Below are 17,076 nucleotides of genomic sequence, written 5' to 3' on the forward strand. Positions count from 1 at the left end.
TGCACCTGCAACTAATTGTGACTAATAAAACAAGTCTTCATACAAGTCAGATTGAAGGCACATATGGTGACCTTGTTTGAGAATTCAAGAATTGGATTGGTTGGGATGATAGAGACATAAGTGTACTAAAGGGAACAAAGGGACAAATAATTATAAGTTGCCTTTTTTCAGATGTGTGGTTGCATTATCCATGTTACCTTCTCCCAGACTATAGAACATCAAGTTAGTTTATTACAGGCAGGTTCCCCGCTTTGACTGACATAAGTATTTGCAAAGATAGTGGTAACTCTTCTGCTGATATTGAGGAACAGTCATAGGCTTAGGTCAGAATTACATTGCAGCCACTTCTGTGTATTTTGGCTTAACTCTGATGAGGCTGTTCAAAACACTTAGACAACAGGTATGTGTGATGTACTCCTGCTATGTACTAAATCATATGATGAAAGTGGAAATTAACAGGCATGGCTCCTGCCTTCAATTTCATGTTGATTCTATAACTATTGACTATCTACTATCTGCTTGGTATGTCAAAGTGCTCGTGGGCTTATTGGAAAAAATCCATTTATTCTGTCTTTCTACAAATACCTATTTATCAAACCCTCTTGGAACTCACATTCAAGTGGGGAAGACAGATGTTAAATAACTATTTACACAATTAATGCCCTCATTACAGAGACTGTGAAAGTGCACGATTAGGGCCTGCCCTGGGCTGAGAATTTAGGTTAGGATTCTTCAAGGATTGATGCTTGAGCTGAGATTTAAAATATGACTAGAAAGGCACATAAGGCAAGAGGTCTCCAGGCAGAGGAAATGAAGGTGCAGAGAGGCTCTGAGGCAAGGAGGAACACACCAGCCTTGCAGATGTGAAGGCAAAGGTGGCTGGTGCATATGAAAGAAGAAAGGGGTTGTGAAAATCCTACAATGAGTAGGAAGAGGTTTTCCAAAGTATGCAAGCTTTGCTTCATGAAAGAACCAATGACAGTCCACCAGAATGAAGGGCATTGTGTGGTCTATCACCCCGCTTCCTCTAATTTCACCAAAATCAAGACCCTGCAAGAATCAGAATGAGGTAGAGAACTGAGGTAGAAAGAAGCCCCTCCCCTCAACTACACAATCATGAACTTCAACTTAAATTCTATAAATATAGTTTGGAGATGAGACTGAAGTTTTGCATTAAACTGGACTTGACTTTTAATACTTGAAAATAAATCTCATTATCAAATTGATATTGTTGTACTAGTTGTAAGTAACCCAGAAAGCTATTGGATCTACTTGAGATGGCTCTCTCTCTTTTTTTAAGAAGTTGCCAATCTTGTTTTTTTAAGTGTATGAGTATATTGTCTGCATGTATGTGAGTACACCCGTGTCATACAATGCCATGGAGGTCAGAAGAGGGCTTCGGATTCTCCTGGAACTGAAGTTAAGGATGGTTCATAGCCGCCATGTGGATGCTGGGAATCGAACCTGGGTCCTCTACAAAAGCAGTCAGTGCTCTTAACCACTGAGCCATCTCTCCAGCCCCTCGAGACGTCTCTTAAGGATGGGAAGTAGGGATCCTTCTGGGTGCATCTGAACTCTATGTGAAAGACATTTAGCCTTTTTGTGATTACATTTCCCCTGGCTGGCCCACTGAGTGAGTCAGGAGTGCAGGGGACTGATGCACTTGACCCTCCCACAGCTGAGGGTGGAGAAGGAAAGGAAGGTTCCACAAATATAAGAAAGGCCCCTAAGAATTGCATAGAGAAAAGGGGCCAGGCATCAATGGAGAAGAACAGTGAGAGCACCTGGAATGGAATCCATTCTCTGTTGAATAGGAAGTCTCCAGAAGTTTGGTCTGGCTAGACTGGATGGTGGCAGTGGGAGAGGCAGGGTTGGGTGGAATGTGAACTAAAGCCAGATGGAAGGAGTTCACACATGCCAAGCAATAGGAGTTAGGAATCTCAAGCATCAGATCTGGCTTCTCCTTCAGATTCTGAAGAAGCAGCCAATGACTTGGTCTTGGCCTAAAATAAAGGGTTCATACAAATGAGCTCCTCCTGAGGGGTGGGATTATATCCTTTCTCATGTTTCTTCTCTGGGCATTGTCTGATAGGGTTGGTAAGGTGAGGAGAAGTCATTATTGTGAGGACATTTCATGCCCTTCCCTTCCTTTCCCAACCCCTTCACCAATACTTATGGTCAAGGAGGTGCTTAGATAAATAATGAAGGTTTAGGAGCATTGCCACCTATGTTGGCTTGTCTCCTTCCTGGAATCTTCTTCCTGGCTTGTTACTCTTAGCTGGCTTTTCCTCAGCTGTAATGACCCTCTCTCAGGCAACTGCCACCAACCACACCACTCACCATCTCAATACTCTCCTTGATTGACTGCAGTCTCTTCTCAGTTCCTGAAATTGTTATCACTTGTTGTCTTTCTGCTTATAGGATATCATCTGCAAGAAGAAACAAGGATTGTTTTTTGCAAGTTCTTTATTTGGTACCAGAATATGATCATCTCAATAGATGCAGAAATGTTTTTGACAAGATCCAACATGCTTTCATGATAAAATTTCTAGATGGAATTAGACTGGAGGTAACATACCTCAACATAATTAAGGCTATATACAACAAACCCACAGCCAACATCATTCTAAATGGAGAAAAACTCAAAACATTCCCATTAAAATCAGGAACCAGACAGACTGTCCACTATCCCCACTCATTTTTAATATAGTGTTGAAACTCTAGCTAGAGCAATAAGAAAAGAGAAGGAAATTAAAGGAGTACTAATTGAAAAAGAAACCAAATTATCCTTATTTTCAGATGATATGATATTATACATAAGAGATCCTAAAAATTCCAACAGAAAACTTCTAGAAATGATCAATACTTTCAGAAAAATGGCAGGATACAAAATCAATTTACAAAAAACACTAACCTTTCTATATACCAATAATAAGCAATGAAAGAAAGAGATCAAGGAACCACTCTCATTACAATAGCCTCAAAAAACATCTGGGAATAAACCTAACCAAAGGTATTAGAGATCTCTACAGTGAAAACTTTAAACCTTTTAAGAAAGTGACTGAGGAAGACACAAGGAGATGGAAAGACCTGCCTTTGAGTTCTTGCTCAGGGCAATCCAAGAGACTCCCAAAATAACACAATCTATTGCCACAGCCCTTGATTGCCTCCCAGAACTTTGCTAAAGACAGAAAATACTTCGGATACAGAACTTGGAGCAATCGAGCTGGAACTGAGCTGGAAGTCTCTTCCCTGAAGGCTAAATCCCATAGTATCAAAAAATACTATGCAAATGGCCAAGGGAAAAAAAAAACAATCAATGATCCCATCCAGCTGTAAAGTCTACGAACCACAATGAGACTAGCCCAGCAAATAATCTCTACTGGTGCCGTAGTGGCACTTTTATTTTGGGAGTACTCAACAGCTATCTAATTGGACTTAAGGCCCCCTCAATGGGAGGGAACTCACGTAGTATTGTAAACATAGCTAAATACACATGGATGAAGATGTTGCAGATCCTAGAGAAAAACCTACTTTTGTCACATCCCTAGGCCAACATAATTTCTTACTGTATTCTAAATACAGTACATTTATGAACAAGTGCACTTCTCACCACTCATCATAAGAAGCTTCTTTTTGCAACAGATGGAGACTATCACAAAGTTCTATAACTGATCAGATGCAGAGAATAAGTGTCTGTGGTGCTCAGCCCTAAGTAACACATCTACAATGCAACCTATACACCCAAAGATCAGGGAACATAGCAGAACAGGGGGTCAGAAGAATATTAGTGCACCCCTCAACTCTCACCAGTGAAGCTTCCTCATGCAACAGATGGTGATTAGTCCAGAAAGACATGGTTGGCCAAAGTTCAGAGAATAAGAGACTGCTGAGTACTTATTCCTGAATAGGACATCTATATCAAACCTCTACCAAACAAGGCTCAGGGACCATTGCAGAAGAGGAGATATAAAGATTGTAAGACCCAGAGGTGGCTGATGACTACAAGTAAACAATTTTCCAGAGAGCTGGGAAGCTTCTCATGTGACTGTATAGTAATGGTAGCAGCATGCACAAGACCCATTCAAGCTCAAGCCAGACAAAATCCCAGCATAGAAGTGGGGGAAGAAGCCCTAACTTTAGCTGAGGAACTATTGGTAGCCAATGACTACTGGGACAGGAAGATTTGGTTTTCTTTAAGGTTGTGACACCAGATAGGTTAACCAGGTTCCAGTAGATGGATGTAAATTGAACAACATTTGGGGACACAAACTTAGCTTGATAGACCTTAACATATATGATGGAGTACATGAAATCCAGTGGGGGTGGGGACCTATGAGAGGGGTCTGAATATGATCAAAATATATTGTACGAATTTTGCAGAAATACAACAAAAATTTGTTTTATAACCACAAAAAAGGTGTACGAACGAATGAGTGAATGATTGTTAATTTTCCAAACTCCAGGTTATCTTGTCTCATTTTCTTCTTAGATGAAGAAATTGAACCTTTTCCCAGAAAACAGGAAACAGGAGAGCAGCAGAGGCAGCCCACCATGCCAGCTGCTCCAGGAGTGCTGAATTTAAACGTGATAGATTCACATGAAAACTCTGGGGAAATTGTTTCAGAGGGATCCATAAAACAAATGTCATTTGCACTGGGAGAATTCATCCAACCTTTGAACCAATTTCAAAATATAGTTCTTTAATGCATATTTGACAAATTTGAAGTCTCTTACACAAAACCATATTTCATCTTATGAAAACCTGGCTTGCACCACAGCTGAAGTTATAGCTTTTAAATGGGGTAAAATACTTATATAAAAATCATCAAAATACCTTAAACCAAAACTGCCTATAAGAAATTGATGAGTTCTAAGCATTGATTCAGTCCCTGAAAACATCAACCTTGCCATTGGCACTGTGGGTACCTCTAATAAAAGCAGTTAAGGAGGTATCATGAATATCTAATGAACCATTTTGTATGTCTATGTGGTTTCTCCAACTGGAAATAAATCAGTGAGTCTTACAAAATGTATATTTTTAGTGGCATATTCATAAACAATGATTTTGTTCTATCATAACTGAGTTTCATCTTTTTATAACACAATTTAGTAATTTTTAATTTTATTTATTATTTTTATTTTATGTGTATGCGTGTATTGCCTGCATGTAGGTAAGTGCACCCATGTCGTACAATGCACACGGAAGACAGAAGAGGCTGTTGGATCCCCTGGAACTGGAGTTACAGACAGTTATTAGCTGCCATGTGGGTGCTGGGATTCCAACCCAGGTCTTCTGCAAGAACAGCCAGTGTTCTTAACTGCTGACCCATCTCTCCAACCCCCACAATTTGGTAATTTTTATATGCATCCATAACCTGGATATTTAAGCAGGAGGGCAAGCCAGCCTGTGTATAATTTTTACAATGTTCTTGGGTGTGGAAGCTGTGTGGGGCATATAGGTAAATAAAAGTACCCACCTTCCAGTAGCAACTACAGGACCCGAGAATAATCGCTAATGAACAATATCATGGAAACTTCCACCAATGCAAGGCTAGGAGAAGGCTTGATCAAGTACTGTGGGTTAAATGAAGGCGAACAGGTCTGATGGCTTCTGTCCCATAGGGGCTGTAGCTGGGCCATACTCAGTGGGCCATGTCACAGGATCCAGCCTAGGTCAGCCAAGGTAGCCTATCTTATTGACTGGAAAATTGCCTCAGTCACTACAGTGTGTTCACCTGGCCCCTGCCAAAAGTTTCAGTTTTGTTGTCCCACCCATTTCCTCAACTGGAAATGGGTCAGATGCTTCCCCTCCTGTTGGCCTACTCTGTGATGCAAAGCTGCCTGTCTATCTCAAAGATTTCCCTTCTAGAAGACAAATATAACCATCCCTTTCCCGGTTCACAAAAAATTCCAGTCAGTCTGCTATACACAGTGACTGATGGCCCAAGAGCCTCTCACCAGCCTCGCCTATAACCAAAAATAGCAGCCACTAGTACAGGCTGGGAATTTTGTTTTTCCTGTACTTTGTTGGGAGTTTTATATATTTATTTTGAATTTTGTTTTGTTTTGTCTTTGAAAAAAAAATGGAGTAACAAGAATTTGCTACTTCAGCTTGCCACATTAGGCTCATTGGTTTAGCTTAGCCACAGTGGGTCCTGATCAGAAAGGTGGTCATCTCTGAAAAGTCACCACCTGTCCCACAAAAAGACAGTCTGGCAAAGAGGTCTCCTCACCAACTTTGCCCAGCCTTGTTTCCAGCCTGGCCAAGGTCATGATGACAGCTAACCCCAGGCTGCCTCTTCCCCAGTCTGCCTGAAGATAGGCTAGAATAGGCTCTTTTATGGGCTGAATGGGGGTTGGTTCATGCTTATACCCATTATGCACCTGGGCTGCAGACAGATTTTGGGCTGCCTTTACTGTCAGTGCCCCCACAAATACTAAAGTGACTCCAATTATTAATTTATTTCTTTGAAAATATTGAGTGTTCAACAACCAAGTCCACTTCTGATCTGCTTTGTGACTCGCATGGCTCTTATCTACCAGGTTTTTCTTCAGGCCAAAAGACACATCTTATTAAGTCTTACCTAGCAGGTGAGGTTAAATTGAAGCCTGCTAAAGAGATCTAGGCTGGGAAAGATGATTATCATCCCCATGACCTGTTTCCAAATGTGATGATGAATAATAAGCAATTTTGCAAAACTATAACCTTCAATTGTTGAAACATCTTTGTACTTTTGTTCTTCAAAGGTAGAATTTTTTTCTGGCATTCTGTTTCTACCTAAGGGGGGAAAAAACCCTCAATTTCTCCATGTGAGAGCTTATCACACAAGTATATTTCATTTCTTATCATGTCGTATACTGCCCCAGAATCAATAAATAATTTATGCACTTAATGCATTTATCAGCTTTTCTGTAAATGTGCACATATGTATACACACACACTCTCTCTCTCTCTCTCTCTCTCTCTCTCTCTCTCTCTCCTATGTGCTGGTGTCAGACATGTCTTCTATATTAACAGAAAACAAGCAACTTCTTGGGTGTTTCTCCACCATGAAATTAACTTTGCGTCTTATCCATCAAATGACTGAAAAGTGATAACAGATTCCTGTTCTTTACAGAAAGCTAAGTGCTAACCTATATCAAAGAAGAATTTGAGCTAAGAGTTTCACATTACATATTTTCTGAAATTCCTCTCTCCTTTGTTTTTTGTTTGTTTGTTTGCTTGTTTGTTTGTTTTTAAGAAAGGTCTTCATTACTCCAGGGTGGGCCATTTAGACTGTAGAGTGCATACAGCTCCCAAGTTTCAACTTGTTCTATTTAAGTTGCCCTTCCTTCGCAAAATACCATGTTTGCCATTAAAATCTGCTTCTGCACCTAGCAGTGCCAAGTATGGCACCAGGTGCATGTGCTTGGCAGACCTCCCCTCCACTGCCGTCCACAGGCTCCAACTTGGATGTAAGCATATCATCATTCACACCCTTGTAGCAGCAGCATCTTGGGGTGCCACCATCAGGATGGCAAGCAGCAGGCAAGAGCACAAGGGCAGCAGCTGCTTCAGGGAAAGTCAGGTGACTGCACCTGACTGGCGCTTGTCTTTCTGCTCCACTGCCTTGCGCCCATCTGACCAAATGGAAGACTTGAGTATTTCATTATACCGTAAAATAATCACCAGAATAATAGAATCTTAGAGGAAGGAATCTCAAGATAATCCAGTCTAACCTACTGGTCTTGACCATAAGGAAATGGAAGCCCAAAGCGGGGCATGGAAGAGGGGGAGCAGGGGTTATGTTCTTGGCCAAGATTACACAGGTGCTTGTTTGTGGAGCAAAAACTGAAATTAAGTATTTGAAGCCAGATTGAAATGCTCTTTGCACTACACAAGTGGCTTTCCACATTTGTGGGCATAACACACACTGCAAAGTAAATGTAATATCATGACCCATATAGGTGTAGCTACATCTAGTGAGCTTCCCAAAACAATGCTTGGCTATGCAATACACTTTAACATTTTCTACTGTAATATTTTCATTTTAGGATAGTCTTGATCCTGATTAATGGCATGTATGCTAAAATTAGATCAATGCAGAGAAGATTAGCATGACCTCTACACAAAGATAACATACAAATTTTTCCTGTATTTTTCCTACATTTACTACATGATGCTTTTCTCTTCAGGGATAATGTATATAGGTGTTCAGACTTACAGTTTGCATTTCTCACTGGATTCATCTACTGAATGGCTAAGAAGGAGGGTATTAGACCAGGTATAGAACAGGGTCCTGTCTAGCTCTAACCTGTCATGTACCTAATCAGAAACAATTTGGGATTCTAATCTCTCCTCAGTGTTTAACAGCAGAATAATCTGGAGGAGAAAACTGGACAAAGAGCCAGGACCTTGCTTTAGTCCTGGCTGTACTATAAACTGTGCAAATTTCAGTGAGTTTCCTCTGATTTCCTTTAGCTCATCTAGAAAATCAAGCTGTTGCTAATTGACAAAAATTCTAAGAAGTAAATAAAATAATGCAAATTGAAGCACTAAAAAGCTCTGTACACAAGTCCCGTCCTAGAATAGCAATGACGTTAAAACCTCACATTTCAAAGAAATATGGTGTCACAAGATGTTTCTGGATTCTCATCAAAACACCTGCATAACGCATTCTGAATACATTTTCTTGGATAAAGAAAAACCCTGAAAAAAAAAAACCCTGAAAGGGGCTCAGTTTTAAATGCTTTGTACAGGTGTCTGGAGAAGAAGGATTGACCTTAAATCTTGAAGATGTTCAGACCCCCAAAAGCAGAAGTCTTTGTACCTAGATATGATGCTGTCCTTGAAAGAAAATGGTAAGGAGTTTTAAACTGAAAACCATGTCCAATAAAAGCTGTTGATAGTAAGTAGAATGAGGAAGAACTGAATGCACATATGGCAACAACTTCAGGTGGGCACAGTCAGCAGGGGCCAGGGGAGACAGGAGAGGTTGCATGAATGGAGAAGTGGTTCCAGAGGTGCCCAGTGTGACTCCACTGGCTTGTGAAAAAGGCATTTTCCTTGAAGGTAGTTGGCCTTGGTGAGGGCACTCGAGCTTTGGACTCACTAAATCCAATTAATAAAGACCAAACAAAAGATCTAGAAATTGTTTTGCGAGATATTCAAAATGCCTGCAATGGTCTAACCAAGAAGAAAAAGTAGAAGGGTCCCTGACAGCTAAGTGCATTGCAGTATGACACATAGTCTTGTGACCTATGTGGGAAAGACATCGTGAGCTCTAAAAGGCAGGAGGGGTCACTCCTGCTGCCGTCACTGCTGTTGCTGCTGTGTGAGACAGCACATAGGTTGTTATGCAGCTCTTAGGGAGAAGAAGGAGCCTGGCATGGGTGGAGTGGGTGGTGGTGGCATGGAAGGTGGCATGTTCTAATTCCTAAAATAGTGCATGATCACTATTCCTGCGAGAACTGTTGGAGGAAACTGAGTTGTAGTTCTCACTGATAATCTCAGAGAAATCACTTGGAAAAAGAAACTAAAGAAAAGGTTATGAATTTCAGTTGATGAACTCTATGACAATTTATGGCTGTTATCCATGTCAATAGATAGCTTATTTTGTATTTTTGAATGAAAGGATATTTATGTATTCATTTTAAAAATCTGATTATTCTCAGAAAATATGCTCCATAGCCTCCTAGGCAGAGCTTTTACCATAACATATCCATGATGGTGAAGGGTGGTGCAAGTCTAAGCAGACCCTCTGTTCTCTCTCTTCCCACAACAGGCCCACTTCTCCTCTGACACCTGTCCTACTGAATCCTCACTTCAAGGGCTTTCCCAATATTGTCAACACCTCGTTCTATGGTAGGCAACTCTCTCTGCCTCGGTGGAGCAGAGCATCTGCTTGTTTCCTGCTTCTGCTAGAGCAGGACTACTCTAAGCTGGGAATAGCCTGTCCTACTCCTGTCCTCAGAGAGTGCACTTCACCTTGTACCCCACACCATGACCTGCTAATGGATGCTTTATATCCCCCTTTGAGAGGCCATTTCTCTTCCACCGTCTCTTCCTTGTGCCATCTATTTGTCTCGTCTTCTCTGTCCTAGATCGTGCCATCATATGTCCACTTCCCCTCTGCGTGAACAGCATACTCAGCACACTTGTCCTCCACTTCCTTCATTTCCTCCCTCTCGTGGCTCCATGAGATTTTGGAATCACCTGAAATCCTCCCACCTGAAGCCTTCTCTTTTGTTTGCTCACCCTAACCATCTCTCTTGTGAGTCTCACTCCCTTAAGCCCATTAAAGCTGACTTTTAATTCCCTGGAGCCTCTCTCCACCCACTTTTTTCCATTTTCCTTTTTCTCTACTCTCAATTCTCTAATGCATTTGCTTCCTTCCTCTGCTTACCTTGACTCAAGGCCCCAGAACTTCAGCCTTGCTTTTGACTGAAGCAACGGTCTATGAATTGTTTCATAATGCACATCCAACAAAGAAGCAATGAAATAACTGAGCACATATTCCCAATACTTCTTACTTTATTTATAACTATTATTAATAAACTGACATATTCTTCACTTTAAAAATATACTGTGAAAATGGAAAGGCACAAAGCACAAGACTTTAAAGTCAAGTAAAGTTTTTCAGTATTCTTTGCCATTCCCATTGGATCATCTTATATAGCCCTGGTGGTATGCACACTGACCCAAGCCCTGTCACTCTCTTCTGCCTGTGTCATAACTGCTCCTCAAAGTCATTCCTGATGGATGCCCCATGAACAGCACTGTCCCAGATGATCTCGAAACTTACTCGAAACTCAGGACAAGGGCACTATTGGCACTCAAAGGTCAAAAATCAAACTAATCTGAAAGAGAACCTCTTCCATCTCTACCTATCACCAGCACCCAGCACCCAGCACTGTGCCTGGCACTTGTCCATGGCCATGAATGATCATTGCATTCAATTGTGTGCATTCATGGTGTCTCCATCCCACTGGCTACATGACAGCAAGACATGAAGAGCAGGAGAGAAATTACAATAGGTCGGGACATCCCAGCTGGGCACTGGTGGAGTTCTGAAGCTGTGGAAAGGACACTTACCCTCCAAATGCTTCTGTCTGCCCATTGTAACTCAAACAATAAACCCAACTACCAGGGAACTCGTGTACCACAGTGAACTCCAACTGCGGTTAGGCCAGAGGTGCCTCAGCTAATTTTGTTAAGGTCATTTTCACACCTTGATTACTCTAGGAGGTTGTTATAGAGGTGGGAAATAGGAGCTCTCGGGTAATCTTTTTACCCAAATTCTTACAGCGGCCCTGGTTTCAGGACATAGTTGTACCCCATCTCTTTCAGACTCCCCTTCAAAGAAGGATTTTTCTATTTGCAGGAAGAGATGAACAGAAAGAGATAAATCTTAAAAGGATAGCCTCAGATAGACATGGGGTAGATCAGGATTTAAGTCTAGCCTCCAGGGTAAGTGCTTAGGAGAGGTACTAGTGAGGGTACAGGGGATATGTGTATGACCAACTTCCCTCTGTGGCTGTGAAGGGCACATTTGAGAGAGAGGGAGAGAGAGAGAGAGAGAGAGAGAGAGAGAGAGAGAGAGAGAGAGAGAGAATTACTTGATGATGCAGCCCTCGGTAAACAGAGGCTACAGAAGGACTCAAGACTGCTACAATAATGTCTTAGAGGGCAGTGATGATTCAAGCAAAATTCCTTTACTTTCTATCGCTCCTTCCATGTCTTCTTTCTCCCCTTCCTGGTTCAGGGCTTCATAACATTTGGTCCATGAACTGATCCTTTGCATCTGAGTCACTTAAAGCTTGTTATTAATGTATGTTCTTGATCTTCATCCCAGAGACATTGAATCAACAGCTCTGAAGCTGGAGCCAAAGAATCTACCTTTGAACACTATTTTGCTGATAACAGTTTGAGAACCACTGAAAATTAGTGTCACTTCTGTTCTTTCTATTTTGATTCCTTGATCTGTAGTCTTTATCCATCTGGTCACATCCTCCTCTACCCTCTCAGAACCCTGAAGCCAACTTAATGAAGCCAATGGGGACTTAAAGGAAGGCTCGAGACCAGAATAGAAGAGCTGTGATTTCACCTTCCTGAGCTGACCAAGAGTTCTTCCCCCACTATGCTTTTACTGTATTCTATGAAATCTCACTTGTTCTTTCCTAGAGAGGCCTTGCTTAATTGAATTTGGTCTACATACCCAGGAGGAATACTGGGCAAGCCTGGTACATGGAATTCAAATGAAGTTGCTTACAATAAGCCTACAGAATCAGGTAGCCAACACTCTTCTACTGCTAATCTGTCTTTGGCCAAACCACCACCTACGGATAGAGCCCTTCTAAAAGACTTGCAAAGATGGAGATCTTATTGCTAAGCAAGAAGAATAAATAATAAAGACTTTTACCATGTGCTCACTGCCCATAGATGGGCTGTGAATGGACATGACTATCACTCTGCAGTGCTCTAACCTCAGACAAAATTCTCTGAACCATTCTTCCATGCACAGAATTTAAAAAAAAATTTTTTTCATATTTTATTATTTTTATTTTATGTGTATGTGTGTATTGCCCGCGTGTAGGTAAGTGCACTAGTGTCGTGCAGTGCCATCGGAGGTCAGAAAAGGCTGTCGGATCCCCTGGAACTGGAGTTACAGCCAGTCGTTAGCTGCTATGTGGGTGCTGGGATTTGAACCCAGGTATTCTCCAAGAACAACCAGTGTTCCTCCAAGAACAACCAGTGTTCTTAACCACTGAGCTATCTTTCCAGACCCCCTGCGTGTTGCTGTTAAGCTGGTCCTCTCTCCCACTGCGGGGGCAGGGGATGAGTAGGCACGGAGTCAACGACACAGACTCTCGGTAGACTCACTGTGTTGCAACCAGAGCTCTCATTTATTGCACACAAGGAAGCAACCTTTATACCCCTCCCTGTCCTCCCATTGGTCCCCGAGTCTGAGATGTTTCTCTCTCATTGGTTCTTCAGGCGCGTCAGCGATCTCCAGGTCTCCTGGCAGAATTTAGGTTAGGTCTTCAGACTCAAAACAGGAAGCACCGCCTTGGCCTGTCCCTCCACACCTGCACAGAATTTTGGCTGTCACATTCCATGCCACTTTGACGGATGAGCTGGTGTAAGAACAAGTAAAGATACTGTTCTCTCTGTTCTGAATCAAGGACAAAAAGGAAAGGTGAGAAGGAAAAAGAGTGCAAGGGAGAGATGCAGAAATGCACAGCATCAGAAAAGACCATAGATACAGAAAGAAAAAGGGTCAGGTGCCCATCCCTGGATTGAAGCCAGCTTGTGAACTGAAATCACCACATGACTCCTCAGCAGTCACACTAACAGTCTCTCCCTGTAAATTTCACAAGAGTCCAAAGGGACAGAGACAGTACAACGTACATCAAAGGGTTTTGTATATGCTGAAATGTTACCCCCCACCTGTGACCATGGAGCGAATGTTCCTTTCCAATAGCTCTACCCAAAGACTCAGGATACCACAATCCTAAAGAAAGCTCAAGTAGTGAACTCCTTTCCATCAGAGAATACCAAAAAGAGTAAAGAATGGGGCCTTCTCCTGGGGTCTGGAGCTTGGTAAAGGTGCTATTTTAGCAAGAAACAAAAAATGAGAACAGAATGTGGCCTTGAGTACACTGCACATCTATTTCAACAAACAGCAACACCAGGGTAAGCACTCCTCCGCACTTGTTGAAATGTTTATGCATATTTATTCTGCAGACCAGCAAGACCTAAGTCACACCATTGTGATTTGTCAGTGTGAAAGATTTGCTACCACAGGTGCATTGAGTGCTCTCTGGGGCTCTCCTTCTCTGAATCTAAGACTAGAATTTTACCCCACCACTTAAAGAGATTTCTTCATTTCCCATTTCTGACTCCCAAGCAGGCCTTGCCAAGTGGAGGCTTGGCACCTGGACCTGGCCACTAGAGGGAGCCAGGGAACGATGAGGGCCCAACATTTAGCAGGAATGACCAGCCGCCATAGACATCTCCCTTCTCCAGCCCAGACACTGCAAAGCTTCTGAACATTTGCCAATACGCTAAAGCAAACGTCTCGTCTTCAGTGCCCAGTTCCTTGGTAAACTCTTATTTTATCAAGCTTGTACAGAAAACAAAACAATTAATTTTAAAAGCAGCCCACAAGAATCTAAACATTATTTATGTCTCTAATTATCTCATTCTAGTGGGTATTTTAGTCCCTGTCTGGTCAGGACATTAATTATCTTCATAACTACAGCAAAAGTTAAATAATAAGCACCCAAGGCTACACCACTACTGTAATGTGCTAGCTTAAATGAACTTATAAATTTTATTAATGGATGCTTTATACAACTCCATATATTATAAATCAAACAAGAAACCTATTTCTATCTTTTAAGGGTATGGTGAAAAAGCTGTAACATTATTGAGGATAATTTTTATTAAGTTTAAAACTCTCTTTTTTTCAGTAATGAGACTGTTATAAGGATAATTTAATCTAGTTTGTCATGAGGCACCCCGGCTTGTTAAATAAGTTAATAAATGACTGTGCATTAATCAAAGTGACAAAGCTATGAAGAGCTGGGGATGGGAGACAATTCTGGTGATAGTATTAATTAGTATTTAATTAGAAACTTAGGGCCCATAAATAAAAAAAAATCATGGTAGAGACATTTATGCAAATTGCTTGGAGCCTGCAGTGGCATTCTGTGCTTTAAAGAAACATGATTTTTTTCATAACGTACTGTACGGAGCAGCCTTGTGGCCGCATCACGTGGCTTAAATGAGCTCTTCTTTTGTTTCCAATTTGTTCCAATTACGGGCCTGTAAATTCAAATCATTCTTTTGACTGTCTTGATTGAAATGTAGAGTTTCCACAGTTTCTATTGGGAGTTCCTTTTGTTTTTAATAAAGAAGAAAAAAATTTAAGAAACATAAAGAGTTTCAGATTCTTTTTCAGCTCTTTTAATTAAGATATGTGCCACCATTTTCGAAGAACAATTGTGGATTCCATTTGGTGTCCACACGGTGCCTCCTTTTTTTCATCCTGGTGAGATGTAACTGGGTTTTGTTACGTGATATTATACTGAAGGCGGTATAGACTCTACTGCCATCATTTTTATGATAATCACAGTACTTCTACCTTTTCTCTCAATAACATATTTTGATAAATGGGCAATTTTTGATGGCCCAAAAGGATAATAACCATTTGGTTCTGAACGTCCCTGCTCTTCTAAGGTATGTGTCCCCCCTCCCCCTTTTCAGGCTTTATTATTTGTTGCATTTATTCAAGAAAGGTTATCCACAGTAAAACTGCTTTTTCTATTCAACAGTCTATCTCTGTCATGGTTCATTTATGTGTGAGCATGACGGACTGAAACCCATATTATCCACAGCTGACAAGTGTCAGGGCGACAGTTCAATCAGCCCTTCCTTGAGATGATGCCCAGGGCCCTGTGTTTGAAGTAGGACAATAAAGGAGGCAACACAATCAGAGGCAAATGCATCCAGTCCCTGTATGTAAAGGGGATTCTGCCTAATAACACAGTGTGGGGTTTTTCTCCCCTCTCCAAACACATTAGCCCTTAAACAGTGACTTGGCCCTTAAGAAAATCTGTGACTGACATGAAAATGCTGAAGGTTTAACGTGGTTGGTTTATCCATAACCTCATGGGGCTGCTTCTTTGTGCAGACTGGTTTTGTCAAAGTGAGAAAAATAATGTATTCAGTGTCTGATCATTTTGGGGGAATTATTTGAATGGGATTTTTAAGTCAGACATCCCGATGTTGACACAGGGATCATTTTCTTGTCCTTTTGTTTTACATTTGTGGAGCAGATCATTTGCATCAGCTAATAAAATTAAAGCTCAAAAAATGCATACAAAGGCAGCTCCCCCTCACCAACACTCCTTAGCTTCCCCCACTAGCCATGTAAGCAGAGTTGCCAGGTCTTTTCTTTATGTGAAGCCTCTCTAGAACGCAGAATATAAAGCAAACACACTGCAAATTAGCGCCTCCTCAGCCTGAGTATCACTTAGATACAGACAGTGTATATTGGTATATGGTAGCATTTCCCTACAAATCCCAACAATCGACAGGACAGCCAAAGTCGATAAAATGCCAGTAACCCACAGGCAGCTCCTTAGCAGGACTGGGACACAGTTGCCACTGTTCTCTTGCTGCCTTAAAGCCACTGCAATGACAATGCACAAGAGAAGTTTGCTTACCTCCTTAGAAGAAGCCAGAACACTGGATGCCTTTAACAGGGGACGAGCCAAAGACCCCCTTCAGGCATCATAAACTGATCAAGCCAAAAGGCACCACAGAGAACAGAGAACAGCAAATTCAACCTCTGTACTTTATGGATGAGGCTCAGGCACATTTTGTGATTTCCAAGGTCAAAGAACTTGTGACAGTGGAAAGACAAAGTTAACAACAGAATAGTCTGTGTTTTGCTTCCCTTGATCTAGCTTTATATTAGGCAGAGCCACATCACTGGACAAAGTTCTGATTAAAAAACAAAGCCCAGATCAGATGGTGACTAATGGTGCCTGGAGCTACCAAACATGACTTGGTCCAATTCCTTTTTGAACAGTTTAAGTAGTGTATATGTATGTGCAGGTTACCGTCCACACTACTCTATCCCCTATCATCTGTTGACCCACATTCTCACCACACTCTGCCCTGCCCACCACATCACCCAGACTCCTTGGGCTGCTGGCTGCCAGGGTTAGGCACTGGTGGTCAACCAGGCCCTCCTCCCTTGTTCCTGTTTTGGGTCCCCATCTACAGAATGACTGAACCCTCCAGGAGTAGGTTTATACTGAGTAACTGCAGCCATCACAGGCCCGAGTCACCCAGTTCCTTCCCTGTGGCCCTGAAGTTGTAGGAACTAATAGTTTCACATTATTGCTAACCTCAAGAGTCCTCAACATCTCTTGTGTGCTCACCCCACCTTGCCCAAACTTCTGAAAGTGGCCCCTTCTTTAAAGTCTCCATCAGCCTATCAGGTCAGAGAACCTCTTAGGTAAATTCCATTTCTTGCCGGGACTCACACTGAGCATGGACTCAGTTGGATTCGTAACTGG

The 17,076-nt window shown here is 41.8% G+C and overlaps 1 pseudogene; it reads left to right on the top strand.

The window, feature by feature from the left end:
• Positions 1-8,047: 8,047 nt before the first annotated feature.
• Positions 8,048-8,145, top strand: LOC115068212 (annotated as a pseudogene).
• Positions 8,146-17,076: the final 8,931 nt, after the last annotated feature.

This window comes from Nannospalax galili, unplaced genomic scaffold (assembly GCF_000622305.1).
Source record: "Nannospalax galili isolate Female #2095 unplaced genomic scaffold, S.galili_v1.0 scaffold751, whole genome shotgun sequence".
NCBI classification, from domain to species: Eukaryota; Metazoa; Chordata; class Mammalia; order Rodentia; family Spalacidae; genus Nannospalax; species Nannospalax galili.